General features: G+C 46.2%; 1 long non-coding RNA gene across 3 annotated transcripts; it reads left to right on the top strand.

Moving 5' to 3' along the window:
- The first annotated feature begins 1,269 nt into the window (after positions 1-1,269).
- Positions 1,270-15,912, top strand: LOC134349142 (uncharacterized). 3 transcript variants are annotated; one of them, XR_010018595.1, is made up of 8 exons: positions 1,270-1,476; positions 1,575-1,614; positions 5,590-5,699; positions 7,487-7,636; positions 9,798-9,947; positions 11,097-11,145; positions 12,935-13,108; positions 15,342-15,912. It is a non-coding gene; the product is annotated as an uncharacterized LOC134349142 (long non-coding RNA). The 3 variants fall into 3 exon arrangements; XR_010018596.1 differs by having other exon boundaries at positions 1,276-1,299; XR_010018597.1 differs by lacking the exons at positions 1,270-1,476; positions 1,575-1,614 and adding an exon at positions 1,619-1,756.
- Positions 15,913-17,905: the final 1,993 nt, after the last annotated feature.

Here is a 17,905-nt window from a genome sequence, read left to right as displayed (position 1 = left end):
CAGGCTGCATCACTGTCTGGTATGGAGGGGCTACTGCACAGGACCAAAAGAAGCTGCAGAGGGTTGTAAATTTAGTCGCTTCCATTTCGGGCACTAGCCTGCAAAGTAGCCAGGACATCTTCAAGGAGCGGTGTCTCAGAAAGGCAGCATCCATTATTAAGGACCTCCAGCACCCAGGGCATTCCCTTTTCTCACTGTTACCATCAGGGAGGAGATGCAGAAGCCTGAAGGCGCACACTCAGTGATTCAGGAACAGCTTCTTCCTCCTGCCCTCCAATTCCTAATTGGACTTTGACCACTTTAAAAAATATATTAGTTCTGTTTTTGCATGATTTTTAATCTATTCCATATACATATACTGTAATTGATTTATTTATTTCTGCTATATTATGTATTGCATTGAACTGCTGCTGCTAAGTTAACAAATTGCACGTCACATGCCAGAGATAATAAACCTGATTCTGATTCTGAAAGCATGGCCGAGCCTCTACTTTCTTAGAAGTTTGTGAAGATTTAGCATGTCATCTAAAACCTTGACAAACTTCCACAGAAGCCTGGTGGAGAACATACTGACTGTTGCTTCACAGCCTGGTATGGAAACACCAATGCCTGGCTTTTGTAGGCTTTTCTGTTCAAGGGCATTGATATCTCCACCATACGTCTATAGAAGTTTGTCAAACTTTTAGATGACATGCTGAATCTTCACAACCTTCTAACAGAGTAGACGCACTGCTGTGCTTTCTTTGTAATGGCACTTACATGCTGGATCCATTTACTTTAAACTTAACTATATAAAATTTACTTTGAACTTAGCAACACCTTGACCATCCTGTACTAACATGTTCTAATCTAATTTAGTTCTAATCGTGTTCTTTCTTGTAAAAATTGGGTATCATTTATGCTTATTTTATATGAATGCTCTGTGCCTGCCTTGCTGCTATCAACTTTTAATTGCACGTATGCACAAATGTACTTGTGTATATGACAATAAAGCCGACTATTGAATTTCGTTCCTGCGGTGGTTTGTCCTCGGTTGCACCCCGAACTTCCGACTTGCCCCGCTATGGGTGCCATGTTTGTGCGGGGCAGGCTAAAAACCCAGAAATTTAATATTTACTTTTATTTATTATTATGGGCGTGTTAAATACATATATGTCTGTCTATTAGTGCCGGCTGAGCCGAAACTGAACCACTTTGAGCTTGTGGACAGGGTGGTGTGTGTCGCTCCCGTGAGGCTGTGCGGCGCGCTGACCTCTAACCTCGCTCTCTCGGCCTGCTGCTTTGCGGGAGGAGGTGCAGGTAGGAACCGGCTGCTCGGGATCCGCGTCCATCGGCGGCGGGAGCAGTGACCGGGACCCCATCGGCCCCTGTCTGCACCCGGCAGATACCCATCCTCCTCGCCTGATCCTTATCTGGCGGAGTTTATTCCCGATTATCCGTCGGGAGCGGGTGCCGCCGCTAACAGGAGCCCTTTCGGTAATTGATTGTTTCGGGCTAATTAATCAGTTGTAGTTAACACTACCGAGCAAACGATGTGAACATTGTTCACTAAAATGAACTTTGTCTTTCACCAGGGACCTGGAAGGTGGCAGCATGATGATATGGGCAAGGAAGGTAAGCTATTGTCAAAGTCAGCATGTATTCGAGGGGCCGAACGGCTGCTTCTTCCATGACCACGTGTGGATTCATTAAACAAGGTTGCCTGAAGTTACCTTGGTCGTCATCCATTTAAATGTCTGTTTGAAGTCACATAAAAGTGAGAGATTTCCTTTACTTTTTAATTTTATATTGTCTATTAAGATGGAGCGTGTGGAACTGAATTATGTGGTGAAATATGTTTTTCAGCATCAGTACATTGCAATACATAAAACACTGTACCGTACAATATAGCTATATATAAAAAAAGTGCAAAAGCAGCAAAATACTGAGTAGTGGTTCAAAAAACTGATGGTGGAGGGAAAGAGGCTTTTCCTGAATTGAGAGTGACTTCAGGCTGATGCATCTCTCTGATGGCAGCAATGAGAAAAGGGCATGTCCGTATGTCTTTGGGATACTGGTGCAGTAAATTGTTACGAGTGCTGATATCCAACCGTCCTGCCCTTTCGCTAACCCCTTTCCTGGATTACGGTGTAAAAAATGATCGAACTCTCTTGAGTACTGAATGATTGAATTACCACCCTCTCCTAGGGAAGATATTCCCGAGATTCGCTACTTAAATAAGTTTTTTTTTAAACTTGTCAAGACCCCATGAATGAAGAATTGGAGTAGGGGCAAGGGATTCTGATTTATGGATCATTTGAATCTCTTCTGGGGCAGGCGGGACCTGTACTTGAATCTGAGGGGGACCAATATTCTTGCAAGCAGGTTTACTAGAGCTATTGGGATTGGTTTAAACTAATATGGCAGGGGGATGGGAACCAGTATGACAAGCGCTGAGGATGAGATAGCAGGTTTACAAGTAGATGATATAAGGAAGGATAAGGTACAAATGCAAACAGAGCAGAGTTAAATTGTACCACAGAGGCAAAATTCAAAAGGGTGAAGAATGCAGGCCTGTCCTGAAGGTGCTGTATTTAAATGCGCATAGCATTCGGAATAAGGTGGATGTACTCGTGACGCAATTTGAGATTGGTTGGTATAACATGGGCATCACTGAGTCGTGGCTGAAAGGTGATAGTTCACAAACACAAGGAAATCTGCAGATGCTGGAACTTCAAGCAACACACACAAAATGCTGGTGGAACGCAGCAGGCCAGGCAGCATCTATAGGAAGAGGTACAGTCAACGTTTTGGGCTGAGACCCTTCGTCAGGACTAACTGACAGAAGAGCTAGTAAGAGATTTGAGAGGGGGAGGGGGAGGGGGAGATCCAAAATGACAGAAGACAGGAGGGGGAGGGATGGAGCCAAGAGCTGGACAGGTGATAGGCAAAAGGGATACGAGGCTGGAGAAGGGAGAGGATCATGGGATGGGAGGCCTAGGGAGAAAGAAAAGGGGAGGGGAGCCCAGAGGAAGATGGAGAGCAGGCAAGGAGTTATAGTCAGAGGGAGAAAAAAGGGGAAAAATAATAAATAACAGATGGGGTAAGAAGGGGAGGAGGGGCATTAAGTTAGAGAAGTTAATGTTCATGCCATCAGGTTGGAGGCTACCCAGACGGAATATATGGTGGTGTTCCTCCAACCTGAGTGTGGCTTCATCTTTACTGTAGAGGAGGCCGTGGATGGACATGTCAGAATGGGAATGGGATGTGGAATTAAAATGTGTGGCCACTGGGAGATCCTGCTTTCTCTGACGGACAGAGCGTAGATGTTCAGCAAAGCGGTCTCCCAGTCTGCGTCGGGTCTCACCAATATATAAAAGGCCACATCGGGAGCACCGGATGCAGTATATCACCCCAGCCGACTCACAGGTGAAGTGTCGCCTCACCTGGAAGGACTGTCTGGGACCCTGAATGGTGGTGAGGGAGGAAGTGTAAGGGCATGTGTGGTACTTGTTCCGCTTACACGGATAAGTGCCAGGAGGGAGATCGGTGGGAAGGGATGGGGGGGACGAATGGACAAGGGAGTCGCGCAGGGAGTGATCCCTGCGGAAGGCAGAAAGGGGGGAGGGAAAGATGTGTTTAGTGGTGGGATCCCGTTGGAGGTGGCGGAAGTTACGGAGAATTATCTGTTGGACTCGGAGGCTGGTGGGGTGGTAGGTGAGGACCAGGGGAACCCTATTCCTAGTGGGGTGAGAGCAGATGTACGTGAAATGGGAGAAATGAGTTTGAGAGCAGAGTTGATGGTGGAGGAACGGAAGCCCCTTTCTTTAAAAAGTTGAACTGTGAAATGGCGGAGATGTGGGTGAGGGCAGCATTGATGGCGGAGAAAAGAAAACTTTTTCCTTTGAAGGAGGAGGGCATCTCAGATCTTATGCAGGATAGGTTCTGCCCAGGCTGCTCAGTGCTCTGGGTGTCGATCAACCTGCAGAGAGAAACTCGTTTTCTTCTTATCCTTGTTAGTCCAGTAACCCCGGCTGACAAGGACACTGGATCTCGTACATTCCTGTTAGCTGTTCGTGTGCGGCCCGCTCAGTGCTGGCTGGTGCGCTGTAAATTCAGCCTGTCGACTGTAGAAGAGCTGTCTTTGTTCAGAGTAAATTTGTTATCAAGTTCAAGTTTGTCATACATGAACACAGCCAAATGAAACAGCGTTCCATCAGGGCCAAGGTGCAAAACACAGTGCCAACAACAATTAGCAAAGTACATAGATGTCACTGTGAGATTTGTTTTCTTGCAGACGTTCACAATAAGTACAACAAAACAACAGAATCAATGGAAGAAACACAGAACTGAGACAAACAATGTGCTGACTGGTCTGCATAAGGGCTGACTACACAGCACTCGTCTCTGAGCAAGGTTTGCAATCTTCTGCTGTAGACAGCTCAGTACAGCACTCAACAGGGATGTGTATATATATACAGAATATTTTTCCCTGTGTGCTTAACTAGAACCAAAACTCTGTTTTGGGGTCTAAGAAAAGTCACTTAGTTTACATCATGGTTGGTAAATCAGTGGAGTTCAGTCACTCGACTGCAGACAATTGACCTTGAGTATTTAATTCTTGCAAAGTGTCTTGTGGCTAGCACAGTTGGGCATGTTGTTTAGTGGGTTTCAAACTCCTGGGAGAGCTCGTCGCGCACAACCTCTCATGGTTCCAGAACACATTCTACACAGTCAAATCATCTCTGCTTTCTGAGGGGCTGAAGAGAGCTGGACTTTGCACATCCATGCTCGCGTCTTTTTACAGATGTGTAGTAGAGAGCATCCGAACATGCTGCGTTACTGCGTGGTACAGAAACTGCACTGCGACAGACAGGAAGGTTCTACAACAGATCAAAACTGTCCAGAGCATCACTGGCACCATCCTATACACTATCAAGGACATGTATACTGAGAGGTGCTGGAAAAGGTTCAGGAACACCATGAAGGATCTCACCCACCCTGCTCATGGACTGTTTGTCCCACTCCCGTCAGGGAGGGGGCTATGTAGCATCTAGACCAGGACCACCAGATTCAAAAACAGTTACTTTCCCCAAGCAGTAAGGCTGATCAACACCTCCACCCACTAACTCCACCACTACTGTATTATTTCCCATCGGTCACCTCATGTACAGCCTAGAGCCACTTCATGGACATGCAGTCAATCGATACAGACTATGCCTTAGGTTTTATATATTTTTTATTAGTATTGTGTTCTTACTGAGTTTTTTGTGCTTCATATCCAATGTGCAATGATGTCACTCTCCTTTACACTTGTGTACTGGATTGACGTTGTACAATCTCGAATGAATGGCCTATTTCTGTGTGGCGTTACTCTCTGTGATTATGAGAAGTATCCAATGATACCCTTAGTGATACATGTTCTACTCCCACACTACCGTCAATGGGATCGTGCTGTGTACAGATTGCCTGTTGTGTTTTCTCTATTGTGTTGACCTGATGTTGAGTATTGAATTGTTTATAAAGTATTTATGTGCTACCCTCGATTGTGAAGGATACACGTCTCATCTGCAACCCCTGTTACATTGCTACTGTGCTTCTTTCTTTCAGAATGGCTCCCCGAAAAGGAAAGGAGAAGAGCAGGTGATGAGTTTGGGAGCAGAGGTGGCTGAGAGGGTTTTCAACGACACCTTTGTCCGTGTAACAGACCTGTTTGGCAAGTGAGTAACCGATGTCACAGTCTCTCAGCAGCCATAGTGGGGTAAAAACACCAGACAGATCGACATGGGGTGTCGGCAGCTGGAGGTACAGACTGGGTTGGGCATCGTGGGGATAGGAGGGGAATTGGTGAGCGCTCAGAACCCAGTGCACGACCAGATTGTGAACCGAGTGTGAGTGTTTAACGTTGCCAGTAGATGTAGATGGATGCCGGTGAGGATTATGTGGAGTGTTCAGACTGCAGGATCAGCTTTATCCCAGCTGCTCAGTGCTGTGGGTGTCGTTTCCCCCTGCAGAGAGGAACTCGTTTTCTTACTATCCTTGTCAGTCCAGTAACCCCGGCTGACAGGGACGCTGGATCTCGTACATTCCTTGATAGAAGTGTATAGGGTTGTTAGAGGTATGGAGTGGACAACCAGTACCTCTTTCCTAGGGTGACAGTGGCTGGCTAATGTATCTGTTGGCTGGACAGTAAGACCATAAGATAGGAGCAAAATTAGGTCATTTGGCTTATTCAGTCTGCTCTACCATTTCATCATGGCTGATCCAGTTTCCATCTCAGCCCCAATCTCCTGCCTTCTGCCAGTGTCCCTTCATGTGCTGACTAATCTAGAATACATCAATCTCTGCCTTATAGTCTCCACTGCTACCTGTGGCAATGTGGTCCACAGATTCGCCACTGTCTGGCTAAGAAGTTCCTCTTCAGGTCTTGGTCTGTTCAAAATGGAGGTTCGTCTATTCTGAGGCTGTGTCCTCTGGTCTTAGGTTTCCCCTACCAGTAGAAACATCCATTCCACATCCTCTCAGAATTTGATAGGTTTCAATGTGTATGGGAATCGTAACACAATATCTGTGGTGCTACCACTCACATGCTTGATTGAGGTTTATCTAGCTTTCGATGTAAGCGGCCCTGTGGCTGCTGTATTGTAGTCATTAATCTGGAAAGAGAGGGCACACAATTGAAAAGAACGTTGCCGGGACTTGAGAGCCTGAGATATAAGGGGAGGTTGGCCGGGCTGGAGCTTGATTCCTTGTAAAAGGTGCAGTTTCCTTCCTCATCCCAGTGGACGTACAGGTTAAGGCTGGTAAGCTATGTTGGCGTCTGAAACATGTTGACAACTCCGGGCTGCCCTCAGCACATCTTTGGGCTGTCGTATAACATTACAGCATAGAAACAGGCCTTTCGGGCCATCTACTCCAGTTGAACAATTAATCTGCATCCATATCCATGTATACTTACATCAAATTTCCCCTCAGTCTGATACACTTCAGGGATTACAGTGCTAATCCATTCAGTCTTTTCCTATAACTCAGGTCCTCAAGTACTGGCAACATACTTGTCTGTTTTCTCTGTGTTCTTTCAATCTTATTGCTATCTTTCCTGCACATAGGTGACTAGAATTGCACACAATATTCTAAATTCAACCTCACCGACGTCATATACTACTTTAACATAACTTCTTGTACTCAGTTGTAACATGGGTGTGCATCTTGGTTAGTGTGAATGTGTTGGGCTGAATGGCCTGTTCCTGTACGGCATTACTCTGTGACTAGAAGAAGTATCTGATGATTCCCCTAGTGACACTGTACATGTTCTGTTCCCACTTTACTCTCAGTGGGATCTTGCTGTGTACAGATTGTTTGTTGTGTTTTCTCTTGTGTTGACCTGATCTTAAGTATTGTTTGCAAAGTGTTTATGTGCTATCCTCGGGTGTGAAGGATACACGTTCTGTATCCGTGTTCTCTTCCACCGCCCCTGTTACATTGCTACTGTGCTGATTTCTTTCAGAATGGCTCTCTGAAAAGGAAAGGAGAAGAAGGAAGAGCAGGTGATCAGTTTGGGACCACAGGTGGCCGAGGGGGAAATTGGATTTGGAGTTTGCTGCCTCTCTGCTTCCTTCAACGACACCTTTGTCCACGTAATGGACCTGTCCGGCAAGTGAGTAACCAATGACACACGCAGTCACAGGAGGTGTGGGGTAAAAACACCAGACAGATCGACATGGGGTGTCGGCAGCTGGAGGTACAGACTGGGTTGGGCATCGTGGGGATAGGAGGGGAATTGGTGAGCACTCTGCTGTGCTCAGTTCCCCGGAACCCAGTGTACGACCGGATTGTGAACCGAGTCTGAGTGTTTAACGTTACCAGTAGATGTAAAGGTGGATGCCGGTGAGGATTATGTGGAGTGTTCAGACTGCAGGATCAGCTTTATCCCAGCTGCTCGGTGCTGTGGGTGTCGTTTCCCCCTGCAGAGAGGAACTCGTTCTCTTACTATCCTTGTCAGTCCAGTAACCCCGGCTGACAGGGACGCTGGATCTCGTACATTCCTTGATAGAAGTGTAAAAAGGTTATAAGAGGCATAGAGTGGACAGACAGCATCTCTTTCCTAGAGTGACAGTGGCCAATACCAGAGGGCATTTAATTAAGGTGATTGGAGGAAAGTATAGGTGGAATGTTAGGTTTTTTTACACAGAGTGGTGGGTAAGTGGACTGCCCTGCTGAGGGTGGTGATAGAGGCAGATACATTAGGGACATTTAAGAGACTGTCAGATAGGTACATGGATGATCGAAAATTGGAGGTTATGTTGGAGGAAATGGTTGGATTGATCTAGAGTAGGTTAGAAGTTTGGCACCATATCATGGGCTGAAGGATCTGTACTGTGCTGTAGTGTTCTGTGTTCTAGCTTCCATGACCTTCTGACTGGGGGCCGGTGCACTGACTTCAGACGGTCAGCCGCAGAGTGAGCTGCCCCTCCACCTACTTCAGGGTTCTGAATTAATCTGTCCCTGAGACGAGGTTTGCAATCCGTAGACTCAGGTTGCAGGCTGGATACAGAGTTTCAATCAGAATTCAGCCAGAATTCAATCTTGAGATGCATGAAAGGTCTTTTAGGAATGAGCTGTGAATTCTCTTCATTTAGAGGTGGGGAGTTCTCTGTCTGTAATGTGACGGCCAAGTTGCTGAATATAGTGAAGGAAAAAAGCTTGCAGGAATGTCGGGGAGTGAACACAGAAATGATGTTTGTGTTGGAGACCACCGGGTTTGTATTGTGATGAGCCTTGACATGCTGCATATCCCATTACTCATTTAATTTCCTCTGGTATCAGTTACAGAATATGTCGGGGAGGTGGCGGGGTTTATCACTCAGTGTCATTTATTCGGCTCTTTCTCCCTTTGGATGTCAGCTGCCCTGTGGCGGCTGACTTGCAGTCGTTATTAAGCTGGAAAGTGAGCAAAGAAGATCTATGTTAATGCTGTCAGAAGCTGAGGGTCTGAGTTATAAGGGGAGGTGTGAGCAGGCTGGGACTGATTCCATGCAAAGTGCTCCACTTTCCTCCCACATTCCAAGAACACAGTAAGCTGTGGCCCTGCTGTGTTGGCACAGGAAACATACCGACGCTGCGGGCTGCTCCCAGCACATTGTCAGACTGTCGGTTCTTGGTGCAAAAACCACCCATTTCGCTTTATGTTTCGACGTAAGTAAAGCTAGTCTTTAATAAATCTGTAGCATAGACTGGAGGCTGACCTAGAGGTGAGAGAAAAGGTTTAAAAAAGACCCGAGGGCAAACAGTTCAAAGTTAAATTTATTATCAGTGTACGTGCACATCACCACATATGACCCTGAGATTCTTTTTCTGCGGGCATACTTAACAAATTAGTTTTGAACATTTTGATACAGAGGGTGGTGCTTGCGTGCAGTATGCTGCCAGAGGGAGTTGAGGCAGTGCTAATACTTAAAAGCTACTTGGGGACTTGGACTGGTGCATAGATAGGAAATGTTAAAAGGGATTTGGAACAATGGGATAGTATGTGCGAATCTTGGTTAGTATGAATGCATTGGGCTCAGTGGCCTGTTTCTCTGTGGCATTCATCTCTGTGACTATGGGCTCTGATTGCATGGTTCCCACATTACTGTTCATGAGACCTTCATGTGTACAAATTGCTGGTTGTGTTTTCTCTATTGCGTTGACCTGATGTTGAGTATTGAATTGTTTGTAGAGTGTTTATGCGCTACCCTTGGGTGCGAAGGATACACATTCTGTGTCAGCGTTCTCTTCCACAGCCCCTGTTACTTTGCTACTGTGCTACCCTCTTTCAGAATGGCCCCCTAGAAAGGGAAGGAGAAGAAGAAAGAGGAGGTGATCAGTTTGGGACCACAGGTGGCCGAGGGGGAAATTGTATTCGGAGTTTGCTGCCTCTCTGCTTCCTTCAACGACACCTTTGTCCATGTAACGGACCTGTTCGGCAAGTGAGTAACCGATGTCACACAGTCTTGGCAGCCATAGTGGGGTAAAAACACCAGGCAGTGCAGCATGGGGTGTCGGCAGCTGGAGGTACAGACTGGGTTGGGCATCGTGGGGATAGGAGGGGAATTGGTGAGCACTCTGCTGTGCTCAGTTCCCTGGAACCCAGTGTACGACCAGATTGTGAACTGAGTGTGAGTGTTTAACGTTGCCAGTAGATGTAAAGATGGATGCTGGTGCGAATTACGTGGAGTGTTCAGACTGCAGGATCAGCTTTATCCCAGCTGCTCAGTGCTGTGGGTGTCGTTTCCCCCTGCAGAGAGGAACTCGTTCTCTTACTATCCTTGTCAGTCCAGTAACCCCGGCTGACAGGGACGCTGGATCTCGTACATTCCTTGATAGAAGTGTATAGGGTTGTAAGAGGCATAGAGTGGACAGACAGCATCTCTTTCCTAGAGAGACAGTGGCCAATACCAGAGGGCATCTGATTCAGGTGATTGGAGGACAGTATAGGTGGAATGTTAGGTTTTTCACACAGAGTGGTGGGTAAGTGGACCGCCCTGTGGTGTTAGAGGCAGGTACTTCAGGGACATTTAAGAGACTCTCAGGTAGGCACATGGATGATAGAAAAATGGAGGCTATGTGGGAGGGAAAGGTTAGGTTGATCTAGAGAAGGTTAAGTTTGACACAAGATTGTGTACTGTGCTGTGTTCTAGCTTCATGACCTGACTGGGGGCTGACTTCAGACGGTCAGCCGCAGAGTGAGCTGCCCTCCACCTCCATTCAGAGATCTGCTGAATTAATCTGTCACTGACGCAAGGTTTCTGATCTTCTGCTTTAGACCGTTCAGCATGGGTCAACAGGCTGGTTGCAAAGAGGAGGGTTCCCTGAGGGGTTTCTACAAGCGGGGAGAGCTCAATCTTGTGATATTAGGGGCGTCTCTTGCAATTAAACCCAGTGATCTCTTTAAGTAGTAGTTGTTGATGTGGTGCAGTTCTCCATCTCTATTCTGGAGGTGATGTTGCTGAGTATATTAAATGAAGAGAGAGTTTTGTCACAACGCATTTAGTAATTTGGGTGGGGGATATGGATGTGGTGTTTGCAGAAGAAACTGTAACAAATATTCTGACATATTTGCTTTTTTTTTGATTCAGCCACAAGAGGTGTCAACAAAAGAGGAACTGGACTGTACACATGTTAAAGGTAATAAGATTATTTCATTAGACTTGTTTAAACAATGAAGTAAAGAAAGTGATTTAGTGAAGTAGTGAAAGAGACATAACACTACATCTCAACCGTTCATTAAGTCATGCTTCACAATATTCTGCTAGAGGGAACTGCGGATATCTGATAGCTCTTCCACTCTCCCTCCTGACGTCCTTGTATCTATCCTGAGCTCCTAGCAGTGGTTGCGACCCAGCCAAAGAGAAAATTCCACCTTGCACAAAGAAATTGTCCCTTTTTATACCCTTCAAAAATCTAACATAACTTTCACGCCAACACTTTCTATTTCTTTGTGGCTCCTTGCCCCTAGCTCTGCTTGGTCTGGATGACTCTGTAAAGAGGAAAGCATTCTTCTCTGGTATCCAGTCTCGGGTTAGTCTTCGTGCGCGTCTCCACACTGCCACCACATTACAAGCTAGGCACCATTTTGTTTTACAAACTTCCATTTTGCCTTGCACATCCTGGCACATACCAGGAGGAATCAGGTTGAACTCTTTCCTGACAGAAACCTTTTGTAATTGCATAGAGATGAGGCTCAAAGAGCTGAAAGTCCTCTTATCTTTTCATTTCCTGTGCTATCAGTGACAGTGTCGGTGGGGGAGTGCGTTGTTATTTGGTGTTACCTAAGTCTGGATGTAAATAGCCCCTTGGTTGCTGTATTGCAGTCTTTATGCTGGAAAGAGAGCAAAGAAGATTTTCAATAATTTTGCCAGGACTTGAGGGCCTGAGTTATAGGGAGAGGGTGTAACTTTGGGACTTCCAAAGTTTTGGAAACATCGGTGGCCTAATAGAGCTGTGTACAATCATGAGGGATATAGATGGATGCACTGTCTTTTTCCATGAGAAAGGGAATCAAAATCTGGCAGAAAGGGTTTAGGGTGAGAGGGGAAAAATTTACAAAAAGCTGAGGGGCACTCGATAGAGCAGATCCTGATGTGGAGTGAGCTGTCTGAGGAGGTGGTTGGCGAAGATCTAACAAGATTTAAGTTATTTGGGCAGGTATGTGGTTAGGAAAGATTTGGAAGGATATAGGCCAATGGGACTGGCATAAGTGGGCTTTGTGATTGGCAAGGATGAGGTAGCCTATATTGTGTGTGTAATTAATCTGTGACTGTGTGGTGAAACTCACCTGATTCCCTTGCTAAGCCATATTCAGTTTCCATGTTGCTGTAGTACCTTACCATGTACAAATTGTGTTTTCTCTAGTGGCCAGACCTTCGGTATTTAATCATCTTAGAGATATCATCAGGTGTCATGGGATCACCTTCTGCCTCTGTGTCCATTTCTTTAGTTCCTGTTGCATTGAGTCATACATCTGTAGAGCTCAGGAACAGCACCTTTGGCCCAGTTAGTCTGTTGTGAACTGTTACTCTGCCCAGTCCCATTGACCTGCACCCAGAGTCTCTCTTCCCCGTCCCATCCACGTACTTCCCCAAACTTCATTGTTGAAACCGTTTTCGCGTCCAGCACTTCCACTAGCAGCTCATTCCACACTCTCACAGCCCTCTGAGTGAAGAAGTGCCCTGTCATGTTCCCCATAAACATTTCACCTTTCACCCTTAACCCATGAACTCAAGTTGTAGTCTCAACCAACCCCAGTGGAAAAAGCCTGCTTACATCTACCCCTCATAATTTTGTACACTTCTCACATCTCCCCTCAATATTGTAAGTTCTTGAGAATCAAGTCCTAACCTATTCAGCTTTACTCTATAACTCAGGTACTCAAGTCCCTGCAACATCCTTGTAAATTTTCTCTATACTCTTACAGTTTTAATGATTGCTGTGCTGCTTTCTTTCTGAATGACTCCCCAAAAATGACAGAAGAAAGAAGAACAGGTGATCGGTTTGGGACTTCGGTTGGCTGACGGGGAGAATGTATTCGGAGTTTGCCACATCATTGCTTCCTTCAGTGACACCTCTGCCCACGTAATGGACCTGTCCGGTAAGTGAGTAACCGATGACACAGTCTCTCGGCAGGCGCAGTGGGGTAAAAACATCAGACAGCAACATGGGGTGTTGGCAGCTGGAGGTACACATTGGGTTGGGCATCGCGGGGACAGGAGGGGAATTGGTGAGCACTATGCTGTGCTCAGTTCTCCAGACTCCAGTGCACAACCAGATCGTTAGAACTGAGTGTGAGTGTTTAACATTGCCAGTAGATGTAAAGATGCTGGTGAGGATTATGTGGAGTGTTCAGACTGCAGGATCAGCTTTATCCCAGCTGCTCAGTGCTGTGGGTGTCGTTTCCCCCTGCAGAGAGGAACTCGTTTTCTTACTATCCTTGTCAGTCCAGTAACCCCGGCTGACAGGGACGCTGGATCTCGTACATTACAGTTACCTGTTCTGTGGCCTGGTGTGCCAACACTGAGGACAATAGAAAAATTACTTGCATACGAGGAATGAGACTGGAGAAAGTGGTGATGTGGAGGGGGTGTGGAGAAATTGCCTGTAGTTACCACCATCTTCTCTCTTTCTATTGCCCAGTTTGGTTCCACCTCTCACGCTTTCTACTCACCTGGCCATCATCTTCTGGTACCCTTCCTTCCCCTTCTTCCATGGTCTGGTCTACTCTGAGATTCCTTCTTCGGCCCTTTAACTTTTCTGCCCATCACCCTCTTTCCCCCCCCCCCCCAGGCCAACTTCATCCCCTCTACCCTTGCCCTGCCTGTCACCTCTCAGCTTGTACTCCTCCCTCTCCCTCCAACTTCTCATTCTGGCTTCTTCCCCCGTACTTTCCAGTCCTGAAGAAAGGTCCCTCCCGGCTCGAAACATCTCTTTATTCATTTCCATCGATGGTGCCTGACCTGAGTTTCCCCTGAACTTTGTGTGAAGTTACAGTTTATTGTGTGCACAAGTATGGTGAGGCACAGGGACAGTGGAAAGCTTGCTGGCAGCATGATCGCAGGCTTGTAGATAGTGGCAGCACAGATATAACGGGGCATCACGGTCACATAGTGGTTAGCGTGACACTATTACAGCTCGGGGCGTTGGAGTTCAGTGCTCATTTCCGGTGCTGTCTGTAGGTTTCCTCTGGGTGTTCCGGGTTCCTCCCACAGTTCAGATGTACTGTTTAGTAGGTTAATTGGTCATGGTAAATTGTCCCATGTTTAGGCTAGGAGTTAAGTTGGTGGTGTGCTAGGCCGTGCAGCTCTTTGGGCTCAAAGGGCCTGTTCTGCACTGCATCTCTAAAATATACATAAATTATACAGATTACTCAAGACACTGAAGAATAAAAATGGGGGGGGTGGTTTCACACAAGACTACAGGTGCTGGAGGAACTCGGTGGGACAATGTTTTGTATTGAGACCCTTCATCTGCACCCAGATAAGGGATCTCAACCTGAAAAGTAGAAGAAAACAAAGCTGTTCCTATAGAACAACGAAATTGTGGTGAAAATCCATCTGGTCCACTCTTTCTGGGAGAGATGCCATCCCTACATCCTGTTTGGCCTAACTGTGACCTTTAACCCACCTAGACGGCTGTCAGTGCCGCCACCTCCAGGGACAACACGGCTGCACACTTGTATTACCAGCACCACCCATATCGGATTCAGATTTGCCAATGAAATGCGTTTGTGTTAACAATGAACACAACCCAAGGATGAGCTGGGTGCAGCCTGCAGGTGCTGCTTTGCCTCTAGTGCCAATTTAGCATGCCCATAACTTACTAACCCTAACCAGTATGTCTTTAGACTGTGGTAGGAAGCTGCAGCACCCAAAGGAAAACTGCCTTAACGGGGGGAACATACAAGCCCCTTGCAGACAATAGCGGGAATTGAACCCGATCTCTGGCACTGTGGTACCATGCTGTCCTACCATGAACATAGAACACAGAACATGCATACAGCACAGGAAGAGATCCTTTGTTCCACAATGTTGTACCAAACGAATTGGATTTTAATGAAACAGCTACCTAAGGTAATCCCTTCTACCTGAATGAAACAAGGCATTATGATAACTGCTACAGGATTGTTACATGTATTTCCAATGTGATCAATATAACTGACCAAAAACTGCCAATCTTTCTCATCTGCCTTTCACCATGGTAGCCGTGGTCGTCTTGTAAACAATAGTGCCCTGCATTCCTTCTTACCTCATCTCTGCAGCTTCAGCTTACTGTCTTTCTCAGTCTTGATAAAGTCTCTGACCTGAAACGTTAACTGTTCCCCTGCACAGATGATGTGGAAGCATTGCTGATGGGTTATGATGCTGTGAGAACCCTGGTGCTGCACTGGACGCTTGTGAAGATCGACATACATTTCCATCTCTCTGCTTCAGGAGGACCAAGCTGGATCTTTGGGCAGGGGATTTTTCCCCTGTACAGCCCTTGTTGACCACCTGAAAGGGCTGCTCCTCGAGTTCTGGCAGCACTTCATCCCAGCACTCCTGATCTATGGGCTTGCAGTACAGAGGGCGTGTGGGTTGCTCAGGTATTACCTGGTAGGCCTGCTCCTGAGGCTGGCCAATATGGTCATTATGGTCATACATGGGTTCAGGCAGTGGGCTGCTTGCTCCTCTTTGGGGTTGTGTCTATACCTGGGTCTCCTTGGAGAGGATCTATGGACATGGGGGATTTCTGAGAATGGTGCCCCTCTCTTCCCAGAATTGAGTGTTTTGTAGACAATGGGAATTGTATTTTAATTTGAAATTGTTATTAGATTTGTAAACCCCTGCCCATTGTATGTACGGTATTTTGTGATTCAATAAACTTGCAAGGTTGTGAAAAGAGAGGACCAGACGGGTGTGATGTCTATGAACAGTAAATGGTTGCTGAGCTCACTGACAGCCAGCCCATGTTTCGTTCTGAACTGTTGCGATACACATCCTTTATTCATTTTCCCAGTCCTCTCTCTGGAGAGGTATTAGTCTCATGACTTTGACCATCAGTCCCTCACTCACTGGTTTCTGAGTCAAAAAAAAACCGATTCAAGAACTTTGTTATCAGACTGTACATTAATACAAACAAAAGAAACTACATTTCTCTGGACCACAGTGCACCCACAATATGTAACTCACGTGGCACACAAAATATTACCACAAATAAGTTAGTATATTTCAAAATGCATGTAGCGTGCAGCAGAGGTACAAGATTGGTGGTGGCAGGGTAGTGTGTGTGTGTGTGTAGTGTTCATGGGCTGTTCTGAATCTAATGATGAAAGGGGAAAAAGCTGTGATTCTTCACCGCCTCTGATGGTGCCAATGAAAAGGGGGGCCTGGATGGTGAGAGCCCTTCATGCCACCACCTTGAGGCATCGCCTTTGAAGATGTCTTGGATGGATGATTTTTAAAAAAGGGACTTGTAAATTGCTTTTAAACTTTCCCTCTCTTACCTCAAATGTGTGCTCTCTAATATTTGACAAAGAAATGCTCTCCTATCCACACAGACTATGCCTCATAGTATTATAAGACCATGGAACAGCAGAATTAGGCTGTTTAGCTGATTGGGTCTCATAATGGCTGATTTATTATCCCTCTCAACCCTATTGTCCTGCCCTCTCCCCATAACCTTTGACACCCTGACTAATCCAGAATCTGTCAACCTCTGCTTTTAGTATGCCCAGTGATTTGACCTCCACAGCTGTCTGGCAATAAATTACACAGATTAGAGCATAGAACAGGCCATGCGACCCACAGTGTTGTGCTGAACCAGCTAGAGTGCAAATCAGAAACACCCAAACACTAATACCTCCTGCCTCCACCATGTCCATAGCCCACAATTACATCTATGTGTCAGCCCAAAAGTCTCTTAAGTAGCACATTCCAGGCATCCAGCACTTCCTGAGTAAAAAAAACTTAACTCTCACATCCCCCTTGGACCTACACTGTCACCTTTCAAAGCCAAGATTGGACTCAAGCCACTTGAGAGCCCATAAGTAGATCAACAGGACAAAGACCATCATCTTCGACCTCGAGGGATAGCCACAACAACAATGACACTCACCTTCAATGCATGCCCCTGGTATTAGACATTTCAACCCTGGGAAACATTCTCTCTGTCCACTTTATGCCTCATAATCTCCTAAACTTTTCAGATCTCCCCTCAGCCTTTGGTGACCAGAGAAAACAACACAGCCTCTTGTGATAGCACATCTCTCTAAACCAGGCAGCATCCTGGTCAGCCTCTATTGCACCCTTTGCAAAGCCTCAACATCCTTCCTATAGTGGGGTGACCAGCACTGTACGCAATACTGCAGATGTGGCCTAACCAGAGTTTTATAAATTTGCACATTTTGAACTCAATACCTCGACAAATAAAAGCAAGCTGCCTTAACCATCAACCTGAGTAGCCACTTTCAAGGAGCTATAAACTCTGTTCAGCAACCCTGTTAAGGATCCTGTCTGCTTGCATTTGCACTACTAAGGTGCAACACCTCACATCTATCTGGGTTAAACTCCATCTGCCATTTCTCAGCCCAGATCTGGAACTGATCTATATCGCACTGTATTCTTTGCCAGTCTACACTACTTACCACTCCACCAATCTTGAAACGATCCGCAATTTACTAACCCACCCATCTACATTTTCATCCAGGTCATTTATATACATCATAAACAGCAGAGGTCCCATCACAGATCCCTCTGGAACTCCACTAACTACAGAACTCCAGCATAAATAAGTGCCTTCAACCACTACCCTCCGTCTTCTCCGCGCAAGCCAGTTCTGAATCCGAACAGGCAGTCCCCATGCATCTTAATCTTCTGGATTAGCCTCCCATGAGGAACTTTGTCAAATGCCTTAC

The sequence above is a fragment of the Mobula hypostoma genome, chromosome 7 (assembly GCF_963921235.1).
Source record: "Mobula hypostoma chromosome 7, sMobHyp1.1, whole genome shotgun sequence".
Taxonomy (NCBI): Eukaryota; Metazoa; Chordata; class Chondrichthyes; order Myliobatiformes; family Myliobatidae; genus Mobula; species Mobula hypostoma.
The sequence above is the reverse complement of the archived record's forward strand: the minus strand, read 5'-3'. Positions and strand labels throughout refer to the sequence as shown.